Source organism: Hylobates moloch, unplaced genomic scaffold, assembly GCF_009828535.3.
Source record: "Hylobates moloch isolate HMO894 unplaced genomic scaffold, HMol_V3 SCAFFOLD_1, whole genome shotgun sequence".
NCBI classification, from domain to species: domain Eukaryota; kingdom Metazoa; phylum Chordata; class Mammalia; order Primates; family Hylobatidae; genus Hylobates; species Hylobates moloch.
In genome coordinates, this window is record NW_026652276.1 from 166,135,674 (window position 1) to 166,154,339 (window position 18,666).

The following is an 18,666-nucleotide window of genomic DNA, read 5'->3' on the forward strand; positions in this document are numbered from 1 at the left end:
TAAAATAGTTGTCATGAGAGCTAAATACAACATATATGAAGCACTTTACACTTATGTTGCATGTTCTGTAGATGGTAGCAATTATTACTATAATCTAACAGGAGAGCGGAAGTATAAATTATCTAAATATTGAATCATGTGTCTTAAAATCTAAATGGAAAACTTCCTGTTTCAACAAAATGATTAGCTAGTGTAATGAAAACATCCTCTTGCTAGAAACACCTAGGAAACAGGAAAACATTTAACAACAGCAACAACAACAACATTACTGGATATCTGAACCCCTGTGAAAGAAATATAATTCTCCCTATGTCTAATACCTGAGGCGAGAACTGAAAACCTGAACGGCAATGGAGGGAAGCTAACCCTGCCTAGGTGGAGAATTTTGTCTTAGGAAGCCAGGTGCTTAGGTTTTTACAACCTAGATGGAGCCAGGGAAGCAGGCCTTGGGTCGAGGCAAGTAAAGAAAGGTAAAACAGACTGTGGCTAGAGCCAAGACCTTAGGCATTTTCAGTGTAAGTTAAAAGGTATCATTAAAAAATCCACTCAGGCAGCTTGGGGTGATGAGAAGGAAAAGTAGAAGCTCTGAAAAATGAAGCCGTTTGGCGTCTCTCCTGGAAATCACGAGCCATTACCTCACTGAGTTTGGAGTTTTTTGACTTCACAATTCCTGCTTGTTTGGGAAATCCCAAGCCTAGAAATTAATATGCAATTTGTCCAAAGAAAGTAAAAAGAAGAGAATATAAAGGAAATGAATAAAAGTTAAAGAAATAGAAATAAAGGAAACAATATTGAGTGTCAATAAAGCCAAACACTGATTTTTTTGGAAAGATAAAATAGGAACAATTTGAGTAAGACTAACGAAAAAAGAAAGAAATTAGATGTAGATAAATTATATTAGGAATAAAAAAAGACAACTGCTGTGTGTGTCTGTGTGTGTGTGTGTGTGGGTGTATCCAGAAGCTACTTTGGTGGTAAACATGAAAGCTTTAGTTAAAAAAATAAAATTATAGAAAAATTGCCAAATTTACCAAAATGACTAAGGAAATTTGTAATTGTTAAAGAAATTTATTCAGCAGTTAAAAGTAAATCCAGATGAAATTTATCAGACTCCAAGGGCTAAACAAGCAAGTGCTACAAATTTGAGAAATAGGTAATTTCTTTTTAATATAAACTCCTCTAGATAATAGAAAAAAGAAATGCTCCACAACTTGTTCCATGAGGTTGATAAAAACGTGAAACCGAGGTTTTCAGAGCTCTAGTACCACAAAGGAACAATTTGTCAGAACTGTAGTATCACAGAGGAAAACTGCTAGCTGATTTCATTTATGAAAATGATGCAAAATCAATCATAAATAAAATATTAACAAAACAAGCCCAACAATTTATTAAAATATATAGCATGACCAAATGGGGTTCATTTTAGAAATGACAAAATGATTCAACATTAGACCAACATGTATTAATTTTGTTTACCATATAAACAGATTGAAGATGCAAATCAATTATCTCAACAGATTCAGAAAAATTACTTGATAAAGTTTAGTACTCACTCAGGGTAAAAAAACAAAGAAATCTGTAAGTTTATAATAAAATTGAAAAATGAGAAAACTTCGTTAACCTGATATAGAATATCAACCCAAAACTCTCATAAATATTACACCTAGTAGAGAAACATTAGAAGCTTCATCTAAGTCTCTTGTTAATGATGCCTGCAATTACCATTTCATTTAAATATTGTACTGGAGATTTTAGTAAGTGCAGTAAGACAAATCAGTTAATTAAAAAATTTTAATGTGAAAAGATCAGAAAGGAAAAAATAAAATAATCATTATTATTGATGATATAATTGTCTACATGGAAAAATGTATTAATAAGAAAATTTATAAACTGTTCATACCAGCAATAGTTAAGCTAAACTCCTGGATGCAAGAGCAACATACGAAATCATTACTATATCTTTACACCCTCCCTAAAATTTAGTAAATGTACTAACATTTACTTAGTATTGGAGGGTGACAATTCTCCAATTAATTTATGAAGTAAATTTAATTTTATGGACTTCATAAGAAAATGCAAAGTGTCATACAAAAATAAAGATGGTTGAGAATGGTTTAAAATATTTTCATAGAAAGAAATAGAAAATGAGGTGTAGGAGGAGAAGGAGAAGAAAAAGAAGAGATTCACCCCACTCTGGGTAAAACTTATTTTACAGTCATATTAAATGAGATGGTGTTATTGATATGGGGAGAGAAATAGATCAATGGAGAAGAATCTGGAGCCTAGGAACAGACTTATCTCCCTATGAGAACTTTGTGTAGAGTGGCCTTATAAATCCACTCATCAGTAAGCAGTGCTACAACAACCGGCTATCCACAGAGAAAAGAATGCTAGATTTCTCTTTCATACCATACACGAAAATAAACTGCAGCTAGATTAAACACTAAATGTAAAAAGTAAACCTTTGACATTTTCAAGAAAAGATAAAGAACCATATTTTATGACCTCAGGTAAGAGATATTTCTTAAACAACAGACAACTATTAAAGAAATAGTGATAAATTTGGCTTCATTAAATTAAAAACCAGTGCATGACAAAATATTCCATAAATGGAGCAAAAAAGCAATCTACACAGAAAGAAGATATTTTCTATCTATATAATTGGCAAAGGAATGGTATTCAGAATACATAAAAGCCTTCATATGTCAGTAAGGAACAGAAAACAACCCATTTAAAAATGAGAAAAGGATATGAAAAAGCAATTTGCAGAAGGGGAAACTAGAAGATTTCATAAATATATGAAAAGATATTCAACTGCACTGATACATAGGGAATATATATTGGAATAATACAAAATACCATTTCATCCCAAGAGATAAGAAAGACAATAAGTCTATTATCATCAAATAATGGTAAAAATGTAAGTAAACAGAATGCAGGTAAAGCTAGCAGAGGATAAATTGGTACAACCACTTTGGAAAACAATATTTCATCAATTAGTAATGATGGAAATGCATGCATCCTAAAGTTCTAAAATTCTATTTCTAGTTACACTTCTTAGAAAAACTCTCACACATGTGCACAAGGGGTCATCCACTGGGATTTTCACTGCAGCACTGTTTACAAAAATAAAAATGTGAAGACACTGTTAATTGCTTCTTGGTAGGGAACTGGAGAGACAAGCTGGGTTTATTTATACAATGAGTGTTGTACAGCAGTTAAAATGAATTCACTAAATCTACATATATCAGTATGAATAAATCTCACAGAGTATGTTTAATGAAAAAAGCAAGTTGTAAAAAGATACATGCAATAATTGTATCATTTGTATAAAATGTAAAAACACAGCAACCAATAACACATTATTTATGGACACATGCGTTAAGTGATAAAATAGAATAGCTTAAAAGGCAAAGATAATTCATACTCGATCAGGGTGCTTGTCACTCAAAGAGGGGAAGGAAAGCATGTTTCTGGTGGAGCTTTACCTGTGCCCGTACTTTTTGTTTCTTGTAAAAATTAAAACAACAAAGAGGCATATTAAGCAAATGTGGTAAAACAATGACATAGTAGGTTTTGAATATGGCGGATATGTAAGGGGGGTATTATTTCTGTATTTTTCTATTTGTTTGAAATGTTATAATTGCAACCAAAAATTTAAAAAGCTAAATGGCCAAGATGTTTTGTATGTTTCAGATGAAGCTAAGAACCTCATTCTTTCTGTGGAGGTTTGAATACGTCTCCAGTCTCCAATGTCTGCCCTCTTTGAGAATTACTGATATGCATAGGAAGGAATTGTTATCTGCCGGTGTTTTGTTGCAATTTACTACTTGTGGTTTTTGTTATCAAAACAATGGGATTTTCATTTCCCCAATTTGAAATATATTTTAATATTAATTATGTTTCTTTAAATTGAATGGGTTATTTGGAGATGCTTATATATGCTCCCTCCAACCTCATCTCTCCAGCCAGTTAGGAATCACAGATACAAAAAATTAGTAGTACACATACGTTTTTTTGAAAAGTTCATTAACAGGGAGTTGGTGAGGTAAGAGAATAAGAGTTATTAGAGCCAGGAGTCTTGGCTTCTCTCTCTATTTACTAATGGCATGACTGTTTTCTGAACTCTTCAGTGTTGCAGTTCCTTTATCTTTAAAATGGAAATGTTGACTTATCTCTGAATCCTTTCCAGATCTCAGGTTTTGTAATTTTATAAAGTGTGTAGGTGAAGTCAGTCATAAAACTAAGTGCAACTGAAATATCTGGATTGAGGAGGAGCCAAAGGGCTCCTCAGTCTCACAATATCTCTTCCTCTGTCTTTGCCAGAGTGTCACTGTTTTTGGATTAAGGTAATGAAGGCTGAAATTTGAAAGCCAATGTTTTCTGAGAAAGATACGCCATTATTGTTCATTAATGTCTTGGCAGAAATGGATTTTAAAATAAGCAGGTCAGATTAGCAGCATGCTTCTTGAACGATTATGTGAAATAGGAAAGGTGTGTTTTGGTCAGAAGGTGAGGTAGGAAGGGGTTAGAAAGGGGAAAGCACTGCCTTAGTGGGGTCCTCGCCATTTAGAAAGATACATAGGGTACTGTGTGCTTGGAAATATGGATCCTGAATAGGGAGAAAGGGTGTAGAGAGGGATATGGTGCAAAAGCAAAGACAAGCAAGCACTGCACCACTCCATGAGGACAGCTCCCAGAGTCACCTCTTACATTTCAGTTAATGAAGCAGTTGCTTGGACACAGAAGGAGTCTAGATGTTTTTTCTGTAATTAGAAAGGGTATTTTAAAATCCCTGGATCTGTGATAGGGATGGTATTCTAATCTTAGGCTGAAATCGAAGAGGGGGTATCTGTCAAACTGCCAAAGGAAATTCCCCAGCAGGTGTGATCCTTCATCACTTCAGCAATCCTGTAACTACAGGATCCTAACTACCCTAAGCCTTGTGCCTCTGTTAAAGTTATGTTAGGGTTATATGAAAAAGGTAGAGGAAGCAAGGACAAAAAACCAAACACCACATGTTCTCACTCATAAGTGGGAATTGAACAATGACAACACATGGACACAGGAAGGGGAACATCACACCCCGGGGCCTGTTGTGGGGTGGGGGAAGGGGGAGGGATAGCATTAGGAAAAATACCTAATGTAAATGAGTTAATGGGTGCAGCACACCAACATGGCACATGTATACATATGTAACAAACCTGCACGTTGTGCACATGTACCCTAGAACTTAAAGTATAATAAAATACATATATATATATAAAGAAAAAGGTAGAAGAAAAGGTGGTACAATGAGCAATCTACTCTTTTGTCATGTAGGAAATTTGAATTGGTGTTTAAATTTCTAAGGATTCTACAGGAGAGATTTAAATGTAATTTCCTTGAGTCTTAGTTGCTAATTATTTTTACTAAGAGCTCTAAATTAAACATTCTCTATTTTGAAGGCTTTAAGGAGTTTAAAGTAATTGCTGTCACTGGAAATGTGTTCAGCATCCATTCTCAGGAGTGGAATTTAATCAGCCACGTAAGGATGGTGACCTCAGAAAGACAGCCAGAAGCATCAGCCTTGATTGTATTAAGAATTCAGTGTCCACACAAATGAAAAACTACCTTTGACTGGTGGAAAGTTTTGGAACTTAAAGTTCAGTGAATTTAAGGCCATCATGTGTGGAATAGCTAGAAAATTGCTTTAAAATTTGTCTTTCTACAGGCTGACTTAGTCTTACAAGCAACTCAATTAAAAAATACTAAGATTGATGATTTGGGGGTTGAAACAGCAACCAAACATTTTTTTTTTCTGCCTGATTGTACCCTAAATGACATTAGAAATTGTTTTAAAAAAATTCTTTCAATTAATTTTGCTGCTGCTTTGTCAATCTTACCAAGAAAGCTCTAAATACATATTTTAAAAGAATCTATATAGTACCTGTAATAATCACTGAATCTGTAAATACAGTACCTAAAACAGTGCCTTCTTACCAAGTCCATACCAATAAGCATTTCAATACTTAAGAATACATGGCTCAGTCAAATGCTTCCAAATGTAGATTGTTAACTCATTCTTCCATTTAAAAAATATTCTGCTAAAATTTTGTTTTCCCATATTCAGGTGCCCCAAAGAATTTGAGGATAAAAATGTTTAGGTTACTGTAATAAGAAGTGGAGCAGGATTTTATTTTTTTCTCTGAGTTGTAAGTCCCAAATCTGTGGTGGAAAAGTGCTAGGTATCTAGAATTCTAAATGCAGTGAACTAATAGTTGCTAGGACTAAATAACTTTCTGCAGAAAGTAAGCCCTGCAAATACAGTCCTTTCCCTCCCAATCAATAGGAGAGGACTTTGGGGGAGAGAAAAAGAGTTCCATTTTGGGGAGTTCGTGTTACTGAATATGGCTACATGCCACATACATTTTGTTTTCCAGTTGGATATCTGCTTAGACAGTGGACTTGCCACATGCCCCTGTACTACTGAAAAGGAAAAGGCAATTTAAGAGAGAGGTGACAAACCTTCCAGGTAAAGGGATGGCTGGGGCTGAGGCACACACCCTAGTTGTTCCCAATCCAACTTTTCTTGGTTCCCAGAGTTGTCTGGAATAAGTAGATGAGATGAGGTGCTGTAGTCTTGCAAGACCTGCTGTGTCACAAGCAGTGAAAGGTACGGATCATGGGCAATCTGTTGGGCATCTGCCAGAAGTCACAGGGTTCTCATCCAAATCTCAAGGGTATGGATCCTGCCTGGGAAATCTGTTGGGGGCTCACTGCTCTTCTGCCATGGGGCATGTTGGACCTGCCACACATTTTCACTGAACCACAGACAACAAGCAAGAATGGTAGTCTTGGCCCAACTGGTAAGGAAAGGCAGCCTCCCCAGTCAGAAGACATGGCATTTCCCCTCTTCCAGACATGATATTCTCTCCTTTTACATGGCCACTATCCTAGTTTGATCTATCTTCATCTCTGTTACCACGCCAATAGATTTTTAACTGCTTTCTGTGTGTCTAGCCTGGTTTTCCCCCAGCCATTCTCCAAACAGCCACTAGAATGATCTTAAGGAGGGCGAATCTGGCCATCTCACTTCGCAGATTAAAACTCTTTGATAGTTCTGAATGTTACCTTCAGGATAATTCAGACTCTTTAATTCTGCTTTCTTGGTCTTTCTAGCCTCATCTCTTGACCATAATGAGCTTCTTTCAATGCTTCTGCCTTGCCAAAGTGTTCTCTTTGATTTCTAAGATCTCATAGTATCTTCTACTCTGCTAGGAATGCTCTTTCCTCAAACACTGTCCCCTTTACCTCCCGCTTGCTTTGGACCTGCTAGTTCTCACTTGACCTTTATTTAGCAGATTAAATGTTGCTTCCCACGATACACCTGACCATTAGTTCCTGTAACATTTGCTGCTCCCTCCAGTGTGGGGGTGAAAACCTGCCTGTCTTACTCACGGCACTCTTCTGGCCCAGATTACATACTTAATAGATATTTGCTGAAAGAATAAGAGTTAATTAGAGACCATTTAATCCTTGGGCACTAAAAAGATCAAATTAGTTACCTTAAAGAGATCAAAACTGGGCCCTCTGCCCACACCATATTAACTTCTGACTCAGACCAGATGCTAACATTACATCAAGGTATCAACTAGAGAATAGTGAATATAATCAATCATTTTTTAGACAACAAGCAGAGGCAAAAAAAAAAAAATTGGTGCTTACAGCAGAGTTTATTCTAATGACCATGAATCACACACTTTCTCTTAGTCTCAAACTGCCCAAACTATGTATTGTTTATCCCAGCCTTTTCTTGGTCTGCTACCTGAAAAATTATCTTCTTGGTCTAATCAATTTTGTGTGTGTGTGTGAACCTAAAGAAGACTTAGGCAAAATTGTGGAGTATTCAGATATACTAATATGGATCAGCTGTGTTCCCACCTAAATCTCACCTCAAACTGTAATCCCCATAAGCCCCAGGTGTCAAGGGTGGGGCCAGGTGGAGGTAATTGGATCATGGGGGCAATTTCCCCCATGCTGTTCTCGTGATAGTGACTGAGTTCTCACGAGATCTGATGGTTTTATAAGCATCTGGCATTTCCCCTGCTTGCACCTACTCCATCCTGCCGTGCTGTGAAGAAGGTGCCTGCTTCTCCTTTGCCATCTACCATGACTGTAAGTTTCCTGAGGCCTCCCCAGCCATGTGGAACTGTGAGTCAATTAAGCTTCTTTCCTTGATAAATTACCCAGTCTCGGGTATTTCTTCATAGCCGTATGAGAACAGACTAATACTTTATATTGAGAAGCCAGCTTGTGAACTTTCTGTACAGATTTCCTCCTCTCCTCAGGCTGCTCAGACCTTTCTTACCACAATCACTTTATGAGAATTTGCTCCCTTAAGCTCACCAAGAGGATCCACTCTTTAAAAAAAAGTAAGATTGGGTGTTTTGGTTGCTGTGTTAATTAGCTAGGGCTGCTGTAACAAAGCTTCACAAACTGCATGTTTTAAACAACAGAAATTTGTATCACAGTTCTGGAGGCTAAAAGTTTAAAGATTAAGGTGTCAGCGGGGTTGGTTCCCATCTACGGGCTGTGAGGGAGAATCTGTTCCCTGCCCCTCTCCTAGCTTCTAGTGGTTTGCTGGCAGTCTTTGGCATTCTGTGGCTTGTAGGAGCATCACTTCAATCTCTGCCTTCATTTTCACGTGCTGTTCTGTGTGTGTCTGTGCCCAAAATTCCTTTGATCATAAAGATCCCAGACATCCTGGATTACAGGCTCACTCTATTGTAGTATGACTTCCTCTTAACTTAAATCATGATATCTGCAACAATTCTATTTTCAAATAAGTCACATTCTGAGGTCTACAATATCAACATAAGAATTTAGGGGAAGGTCATAATTCAACCCATTATAGTTACAAATTGGAGAAACTTCAACATAAGTGAAAAATGGAATTCATTGAAAAGGTACAAGGTAGTTTTTGAAAGATCCCAGTGATTAGAACTGCTCGAGAGTCCTTTCCAGGCACTGCAGCTGGGAAGAATGGACTCTATTTCTTTCATCCTTAAACAACTCAAGTTCAATAGCCAAGCTTGGGTCACATGCCTACTCTTTGGCTGCAAGGAATGGCAGTATGATGGTGAGATCAAGTTTTGGCAGGAGGGGGCTCTTTGGTTTCCATAGTGGGTGAAAGTAATTCCCCAAAGAGATCTGGGGTCTGGGAATGTTAGAGAGGGGAAATGGGTGGTTGGTAGCCAAAATCCTTTATTTTATTTTTTTAAAGAGAAAGTTACCTCAAGAGGAATGGTTTCCTTCTGGTGTCAAGGTTACACCTTTCCTTAATCAAGTCTGGAAATATTTCTAGACAGATATAAGTTGGGACTTTGGGAAGCCCTTGGATTATATTACAGAATGCCCTTCTACTTGCTTGATGTCCCTTTAAAATAGGTACTATCAACTTTGAAGGAGCTCAGCTTATGTAGATTTGTAGGGATGAGGATTTCCTGGAAGTATCAGAGGGGAGAAGCAGGCATTAAGATCTTCCAGTTCTTTGGATGTTTGCCCTTTCATACCAATCCTCAGACCTAGAGGGGCCTTCGTGTGCTTGCACACAGAAAGCAGAACCAATTCTAGGTAAAAGGCAATCTCAGTGCTCCCTAAGCCCAACACCAAAGGTTTTTTACCTACTGTGCTGGCTAACTTACTTTCCATATTCTTCCTGAAACTGAAAGTTCTAGCTCATCTTCTTAAGTAGCAGTGCAATCCAGTGGACAGGATATGGGCTTCAGAATCACTTGGATCTGTGAGGAAGATCTTTGGAGTGGACCAAATCAAATAATATACTCCCTCTGAATATCCAGATTCTCCAGTGTGAAACAGCAACAGTATCTCCCAGGCAATAATATTTGCATAGGGTTTGTGTGATATTAACAGCAGATATGTATGTCAAGTGCAACTTAAGCAACTCAAGAATGTATAGTCTTTGGTGACAAGTGACGTCATATTAGCATATATAACCAGATTTCACTGGCCATCTACCTCACAGGAAAAGAGCAGGGCACAAGAACTAACAATTTTGAGGAAGAGGGACCTTTTAAATATGGCTAGTGAACAGCACAGTACTTGGTACCAAAAAAAAAAAAAAAAAAAAATTCAAGGGGTGGTAGCTTTAATCGACCCTAGAGTCATATCACCAAGATGGTGGCCTTGGTGATAGAAAAATAAGATTTAAGTAACCTTCATTAGTTAAAGATGGAGTTTTTTTTGTTACCTTATCCATCAACCTGTTACAACAATTAATTCAGGGTTCATTGCATCCAGAGCAGTTTATTAGAAAGGGGTACAGACTCCAGAAGCATAACCCCTAGTATGTGGTCAGGGGACTGTTAGTCAGGGATACATTTTATGGAAGTTACAATTTATAGAGCTGGAAACTTTCAAGCACAGTTCTTTGTCCAACTTAGTTTCAACTTTAACAAACACAAGAGTACTTGTAGAGAGAAATTCTCCTCCAACGCATACTCTTCTGGTGATTACCAGCAGGTCCACTGGCAGCAGCTAGATTGAGTGTCTGAGTCAGCCTGGCTGATTACCTTAATCACCTTAATCATAGAATCTACCCTCCCTGGAATGGCCTTAACATGGAGAGTGGCAGAATGGCAGAACAACCACTCTAAGCTGAAAAGTCCTTGTTAGAATGTGTTCTGATGCCTTTAATGAAGAGCTTGCGATTTGTAGGAGGGACAAGATAATTTCAAGGCTTTGTCAACTCTTTGCTAGTTCTTTTCTTAGTAAAGAGTTTTCCAAGAACATCTTCGTTAGAATACAGGGCACATCCTTGAGAGGTGCTGCTGACATCTAAGGTGAGCATCTTTTCCCAGACTGCTCATTAACCCTTTAAAGTAGTATATGGCGACTTTTCCTTCTCTATGTCTTAATTCTGAATCCCCATCAATCCACACATAATTGGGGATGGGGAGTGGAGCTTCCCATTCATCAGTTGCGAGAATAAGAAACAGGCCCTCAAATATTTTTCATCTTGAACACTTTTCAGTGGGCTCACTCAATAGACATTCAGTTTACTAGAGTCAGACTGCGTAAGTATTCAAGACACTGAACCAAGTTTATTGTCTGTACTTACTTCAAATGTTACATCAGAATATAGGAGGAACAACAACAAACTTGCACATCTGCAGCAGCAACTCTATCATTGGAATTTTTATATCCTCTCACGATTTTATAGGTTTAAGCTTGTGAAACTAAGCCATGAGACACTGTTTATTTTCTGCTGGCATTGCCTTTTGGTAAAAGTTGCCGTGGAAATAGTGGTGATAGGATTATGCAGTATTGTGTAAACAACCAGATTTTTCATAGGCATGACTCATATTCAGTGATTATAATAGATGACCTCTTTACTGAAATAACAAAGCATGAATATCAATTGATCTCTAATTACTAATATTCAGACAAAATTTTGAAGAATACACATTTTAGTTATAGCTAGGACTAGTTTAGTACACTTATCACAAATCTTAATTGCCCAGAATAATTAGGAACATTAATCTTGGGGGCAGGAAGACCAGGGTTTGAATTCTGGTGTTCTTCTTCCATCTTCTGTGACCTAGTTAGGCAGATTTCTAAACCTCTGTTTATCCAGTTTCCTTGTCTATAAAATGATAGTGATAAAATATAACTCAAAATTTTCTGTGAGAATTAAATGAACAAATGTCCATAAAATGATTAAGGTAGTCTCTAGCACAATGTAAAATCCACGTAAATGACAGTAGTACAAGTCTTAACCAATCCTTGAAAACCTCTATCTTCCAAAATTAGTTCTAACTTTAAAATGTTAGATCATTTAGTTTTTAGAACATTCTAGAACACATTTATTTAGGACAAAATAATTATAGCGCACACTTGGTTATACAGTGTTATTTGGCAAGCACTGTTCTGTGTGCTTCACATAACTTACTCATGTAATTGTCACAACAACCCAATGAGGTAGGTAATGTGATTATTCCTATTTTACAGATGAGAAAATTGAGGTACAGAGAGGATAAATAACTTGTTCAAGAAGTCACAACGGAGGCAGGATATGAACCAGCCCACTGGGCTTTAGAATGAGTGCTCTGACCATTAAGCTCTACTGCCCCTAGAATCAGAAACAAAGGTTGGTTTATGATTATAATTAATTTAATTACATTGTAATTATAAATACAACATATGTTAATCAAATTTAAAAAAAGTATAAATAATTAAATCTTTAGTACTCCTTTGACACAGATAACCACTGCATAATTTGCACCTCCCAGCCCCTTTTGATGAATATTTCTATTCAGAAGACCTTCTGCATTTGCTTTAAGACTCAGGATTTCACTTTTCTGGAATAATTTAAAGTTTGCTGCATGTGAGATAAGTTTTTTTCTATTTATTTCTCCAAATCTCTTACTCTTATAAAGTAACAAACACTTCAGTTTATTTGTAAAAGTCATCCTGAAAAGAAAACCAGCATCTGGTGCTAGGAAGAGGAAGGGATTGTGAAGGTGTTGAAGGACTTCTCCTTAGTTCAGTTAAAGATGGGGTTCTTTATCCCACACTGACGAAAATTCAGGCTCGCAGAGAATTTGAATGGTGAGTAAGACAGAGTTTTATTGGGTGAAAAGGAAGAAAAAGGGGAAACAGGGATTCTTGATAGGCCAGAGTCCTGGCAGAGCGCTTCCTGCCTGGCTGTTCGAATCCCAGCTCCATATAGACAGAGGAGAGGCCTGACTCCTCCTGGCTGAAAATGGTGTGAACTTCCCGAGGCTCTACCCCAGTGCCCAGGCTGGTTGGAGGTTTTCCGAGGCCCCCTCCCACCTGGCTGTCTCAAAGGGTATGATTAAGTAATGCTTATTTATTTGAAAATCAAAGTTTTAGGCCAATTAACAATAGATCAGGGAATCTGGCAGTGACTTGGCCCTGTGATTAAATGAGTTAAAAAAAATACAAAAACAAAGACACACATTATGCAGACATCAGCGTAATAAGTTCCAGGCACTGTAAAAACTGAATTTGGGGGAAAATTAAATGCTATTGAAATATTCCAACACTTGGCGATTTCCAAAGTACATGTTCACAAGGAAACAGACCCTGATAAATACAGTTTAAAACACATAATTAGATTCATAACCATATGGGGGCATATATTTAAAATTGTATTACTTATGTAAACAATATCATGTATTTCCTCATTTTATTAAATCTTCTACAAACTCATTTTAAAAACTTTCCTCATGAAAAATAGATTATTTCTGTTTTTCATTATTACAAATAATTCTTTAATAACTACACTTGTGAGTGTATTATTTCATATCCCTTATTGTCCTTAATAATATTCTAGTAGTAGTTTAACTACTAAGCTGAAAGCTCTACATTTCAGGGCATATTACAAATAACTTTTCACAAAAGTTATACTTATTTAAACTTTTACTAGGTATGAAATAGAAATCCTATCTCTGCACCTTGAATATTATGACCAGTCTTGAACATTATCACTAAAGAATTGTATTTCATTTTTTAATTTGCAAATTACTATGAGATTGAACAGGCCACTGGTAGTTTTCTTCTGAGTATTATCTGCTCATGTCCGTATTTTGACCAGAATCTTAATAACATTTCTTAGTAATTTGTGTCAACTCTTTCTATATTAAGGATATCTGTATTTATTAATTTAAAAGATACTTTTTCAAGTTTGTTACTTGCATTTTAATTTTGCTTGTGACATTTTTATGTTTCAAAATCAAGGTATATAGTGGCTTATTAAAAATATAATCAAACATTACATTTTCTTTAATAGAGAATTATACTAGCAAAAGGAAAGGTTTAAATAAAGTCGGTCTTCTAGGTTAGTATTTAGGATTTATTAGCATCAAGGCATTGAAGAAAGAGGACATGGAATCCTTACAAGGGATCAGAAGTTATTGTGATAAATTAGCATATTATGCAAAAGACACATTTTTTTCTTCTTTCACCATTCTTGCTAATTCTATTGTTTCTTTCTCTTTCTGGTGTGTCCATATTCAAACTGTCTTAACTGGACTGTAGTACTGAAACCCTGTCTTCTCTAGCATTTCTTTTTTTCTGTACTATTTGCTTTTTCTACCTATAAGTTTCCTTTGTCTTCTTTTCAGAATAATACTTTCAACGAAAGAAGAAAATCTGCTAAAAAAAACTTTATTTTCATTGCATTTGAAAAGCAAATTAAATATCCTAAAGGCTCTCTAGCTGTTGTTAGCCTAGGGCATGTAGATCGGTACATGAGCCTTGTATAAATAATTCCCCCAAGTGCTTAGAGAATAAGAACTTTTGACACAAAAAGTTTTGCAGAGACTGGTTATTATTTTGGTTCTGTTTGAAAATTAGGTAAGGGTTTTGACCAAAAGAAGATACTAGGTTGAAAAAAATAATCAATTTCAGCAGGACATCTGGATTAGCTGAATAAGTCTTGATAAAAAGGATCTATGAACAGTCAGATGAGCACCAGGTCCTTTCAGAGTTTACCAGAAGATAACAGGTCCTGGTGACAGTTGTTATCTTGTTCTACTTCCACCCAAACTCCAAATCCCAAATAGAAATGGATGTTTTTTTCCTACCCAGCCCTCTGCTCGGTCACTAGTCGTACACCATAGGCAAGAGGAAACTGGGTGATGATAAGCCCTTTAGTGGAAAAGCTCAGATGACACTAGGTGGTCCCATCGTTTCATGCATGACTCCATGTGATTGCTTGAGCTTTTCCTTCAAATTCCTTTGACTCGCTTCCACGAAGTTTCCAGATACATATTTTAATGGCTCTTTTTCTTGGGGAAAATGTGGCTAGTTAAACCTGCAGGTTAAATCTTATTTCCTGAAGACACTTTGTTTCACGTTTGTTCAATTTTTAAAGGCACATCACTGTTGACTCACTTGGTCCACAGCTGTATAAACCTGGTAGAATCAGTATGGCATAATATTCATTTTCTCATTCAGATGTTTATCTACTATAGTCCTTCCATATTGGGATAGGGCCAAAGAGATATGGAAGTTCAGTTTTGAAAAAGCACTTGAGTGATTGTGTATCTAGAGCCTAATTTTCACAGTCAGCTTCTGGCTCATCCCCCAATGTGATTGTTTTGTGTAGTTTTCTCACAATTCTGCGGATTCCTCTTCTCTGATTACATTCATTTAACTAAGCCAGTAGTTGGCAGGAGCATACTTTAATCTGGTTTTACCAGTTTTCCAGGCAACGTCATTCATTAGGCACTCACCATTAGCCTGATATGATAGTGTCATCAGGAACCAAAATGGAGAGCAAAGTAGTTTAAAATCAACTCATTAAAAACTCATCTTGTTCGTGAAGTCTCATGACATTGCCAGCTACTAACTGTCCCTCGTAACTCATTGCCTAACTGTCAGATCATAGCTATCATTTGGGGTACTCTCCTGAAAAGACAAGTTGCTATACCCTTCCAGTGGACAATACTGTTTCAGTGAGTGTGAAATGGAACCTAGGAAGTTATGCTTAAAGGAAACCCCAGGCCGGGCGCGGGGGCTCATGCCTGTAATCTCAGCACTTTGGGAGGCTGAGGCGGGTGGATCATCTGAGGTCAGGAGTTCAAGACCAGCCTGACCAACATGGTCTTGAACCCCAACTCTACTAAAAATACAAAATTAGCTGGGCGTGGTGGCACATGCCTGTAATCCCAGCTACTCGGGAGGCTGAGGCAGGAGAATTGCTTGAACCCAGGAGGCAGAGGTTGCAATGAGCTGAGATCATGCTGTTGCACTCCAGCCTGGACAACAAAGAGCAAAACTCTGTCTCAAAAAAAAAAAATTAAACACATGTTTTAAACATCCCTACTTGGGTCTTATGATCAGGCAAACTTAGGAAACTGTCTTAATTATCGCTTCACATCTTCTGCCTCGAAGATCTGATGATTTAATTACATCTTAAATCTTATGGTTCAAGTGTACTTTCTGGAGAGATTTCAAAGAAATAAGAAGGACAGTTTGATTTTTTAAAAGGTGGTCATAGGGACTGTATTGTGAAAAGATAATTAAGGAGAGAGACAGAAGAAGTGCTTCACTGAAGAAAAAGGGACAGAGTGGGGATTAGTGCAGAGATGGAGCACTCTAACAGTCCAGGCAGCAGGATAATGACCTCCTTATTGGTCTTTCCGCCTCAGCCTCTGTAGCCTTAATTCTCTCACAGGTGTCACAATCATCTTCCTCAGGCCTCTCTTTGATTGCATTATTTCCCCTTTCTGAGTCCTGTGCCAATGCCCAATTACCTCTCAAGCCAAATTAACACTCTTAATCACAGGCATCAAGGCCCTCCACCCACTAGTTTCCTGGAATGAATGGCCAGCCTCCTCCCAGCTCAGGCTCCTGCTCCGGCCCCCAAGCTCTGTTTGCCAGCACTTGAGTGAGACTTGTCAGCTTGCTCCTGGCAGAGCACCACCTCAGCCTCAGACAGCTTCCCCTTCCTTTTAAGGAAGTTGTGTGCTTTTCTTTTATTAAAATATTGCTCAAAAGTAAGTTTTTCAGTGTTAGGGTTTCCCTTTTCTTGTTTATCGACCAAGACAGGCTTAAAGTTCCCCTCAGCTTTGCTACATTTTAGACTTCCAAGAAGAGTTATTGTCTTCTTGACAATTGTCTCTGTCCCCTATTAAAATAGCTTGAATAAAGTCTTCCTTGCTCATTTAACTTTGTCCAGAGCAATTTTTTCTTGACATTACTTGGCATCCTAGAGATATAACTGGTTGTATTAATATACTACCAACACATTTCAGAAAAGTGAATATATGTTTGAATATATTTTATTGTATCTTTAAAGTGTAAGACTCTTGAGGTTGGTGACCAGCTTGCTCAGTACTAAACTCTTCTGAACAGGAATTCTTGTTAAACCAGTTTAATGAAATCTCCATATGTGATTGAGCTGTCATTCCATGGAAATAAGTTTTCAAAAATTCTGAAGACATATTAGAACATTTTTTCAATAATAATTTTTTTAAAAGCAGCTTTTTTTTTTTTTAAAGCTCTGGGAAGGGATTCCTAGGTCAGCAAATGCAGCATTTTCTTCCAAATTTATACATTGCTGTGATTTAAAAGGTAGAATAATTTGTTCCATATGTGTTTTGGTGCAGAGCTGGTGCCCAATTAAATGGAACCCCAGGTCCAAGGTTCCAGTTGAATGGAGCTCCAGTCCTGTTAATAGAATTTAAAAGAAATAGAATGAATTAAAAAAAAAAAAAAGACAAAGACAAGAAAAAAGCCAATAAAAATATGCATGAACCTTTTATATCCAACATATACATGTACATTATAATTGTTGGGTTATATTGTTTTTATTGATTTGTCAAAAGAAAACAAAGTGCTTTGTTGCCACATAGTTTCTTCAAACAAAGTTGGGGGAGTGTGACACATTGAGTGTGAAAAAATACCTGGTAATAGTTTATATGTTTGGTAAGATTGTATTAAGTTTAAACAATTTTTGTTTTATACCTTATCAACATAGTTTTTCTATTAAGTGTGTGGAAGAAGATCAATTGTTGAATAATTTAAATAAGAACAATGAAGATTTATAGCTTTTGTTTCTGATATTCAATTCCACCTATATTAGCCTTGTTTTCTCCCAGCCAAGGCAAAGTTGCTTATTTATTATTGAGTTGCGAGTGAGGGCTCGTATGTTTGTGAGAGGCACAGGTTTTTCTTGGCAATGCTGAGTTGCCTTGGGAATCACAACTGCTCTCTATAGCCAGAGGCTGGAAGAAATGTATTTGCTGAGGACTCCAAAGGAATCCCTGCCCTTTCTTGGGAATGTGGATTCAAACTCCATAAAAAGTGCAATGAATTAATTTCCTTTTAACCTGAGAGCTTTTAAAAAGTATTGTTTAATTTTTGGACACACCACTTCTGGGTTTTCGTAGATATTATTTCAGACTCTAGGTATTGAACTGAAATGAAAAGATTGTCACTTGAGTAAAAGAGCTGTGAGATATTGATATGGTATCGGTTAGTTAATAGTTAGGATTTTGCTAAATCTTCAGACCCTGTTCTTAAGCTAAAGAAAAAATACTGTAGATTACAAAGAAGCTGTTGATGACCCTTAATATTTATTTGCATGCAGATATGAGAATATACATTTGAGAATCACTAAAACTAGAAAGTGCAGATGACAAATTTGAACCAATCTGCTAAATTGCTTGCATCAAGCCAACATTATATAATTTTCTGTTATGTAAAACCATCCCTTATAATTTATAAATACTGTTCTATGGCCATGTTTATTAGACCTTTTTAAAAATCAAATGATTTCTGGTTAAAACTATTTCTGTTCTTTCGATTTTCTACCTAGACATGCAGACGGAATATTGATTTTGTGGAGGCATTGGTTAAAATAAAAATTTTAGACAAATTGAATTTAACAGTTTATCTAAGTGAGAGGTGACAGCTTGCTGGCAGTCCTCACAGCCCTCACTTGCTCTCGGCACCTCCTCTGCTTGGGCTCCCACTTTGGCGGCACTTGAGGAGCCCTTCAGCCCACCGCTGCACTGTGGGAGCCCCTTTCTGGGTGGGCCAAGGTGGGAGCCATCTCCCTCAGCTTGCAGGGAGGTGTGGAGGGAGAGGCGTGAGCGGGAACCGGGGCTGCGCGCGGCGCTTGCGGGCCAG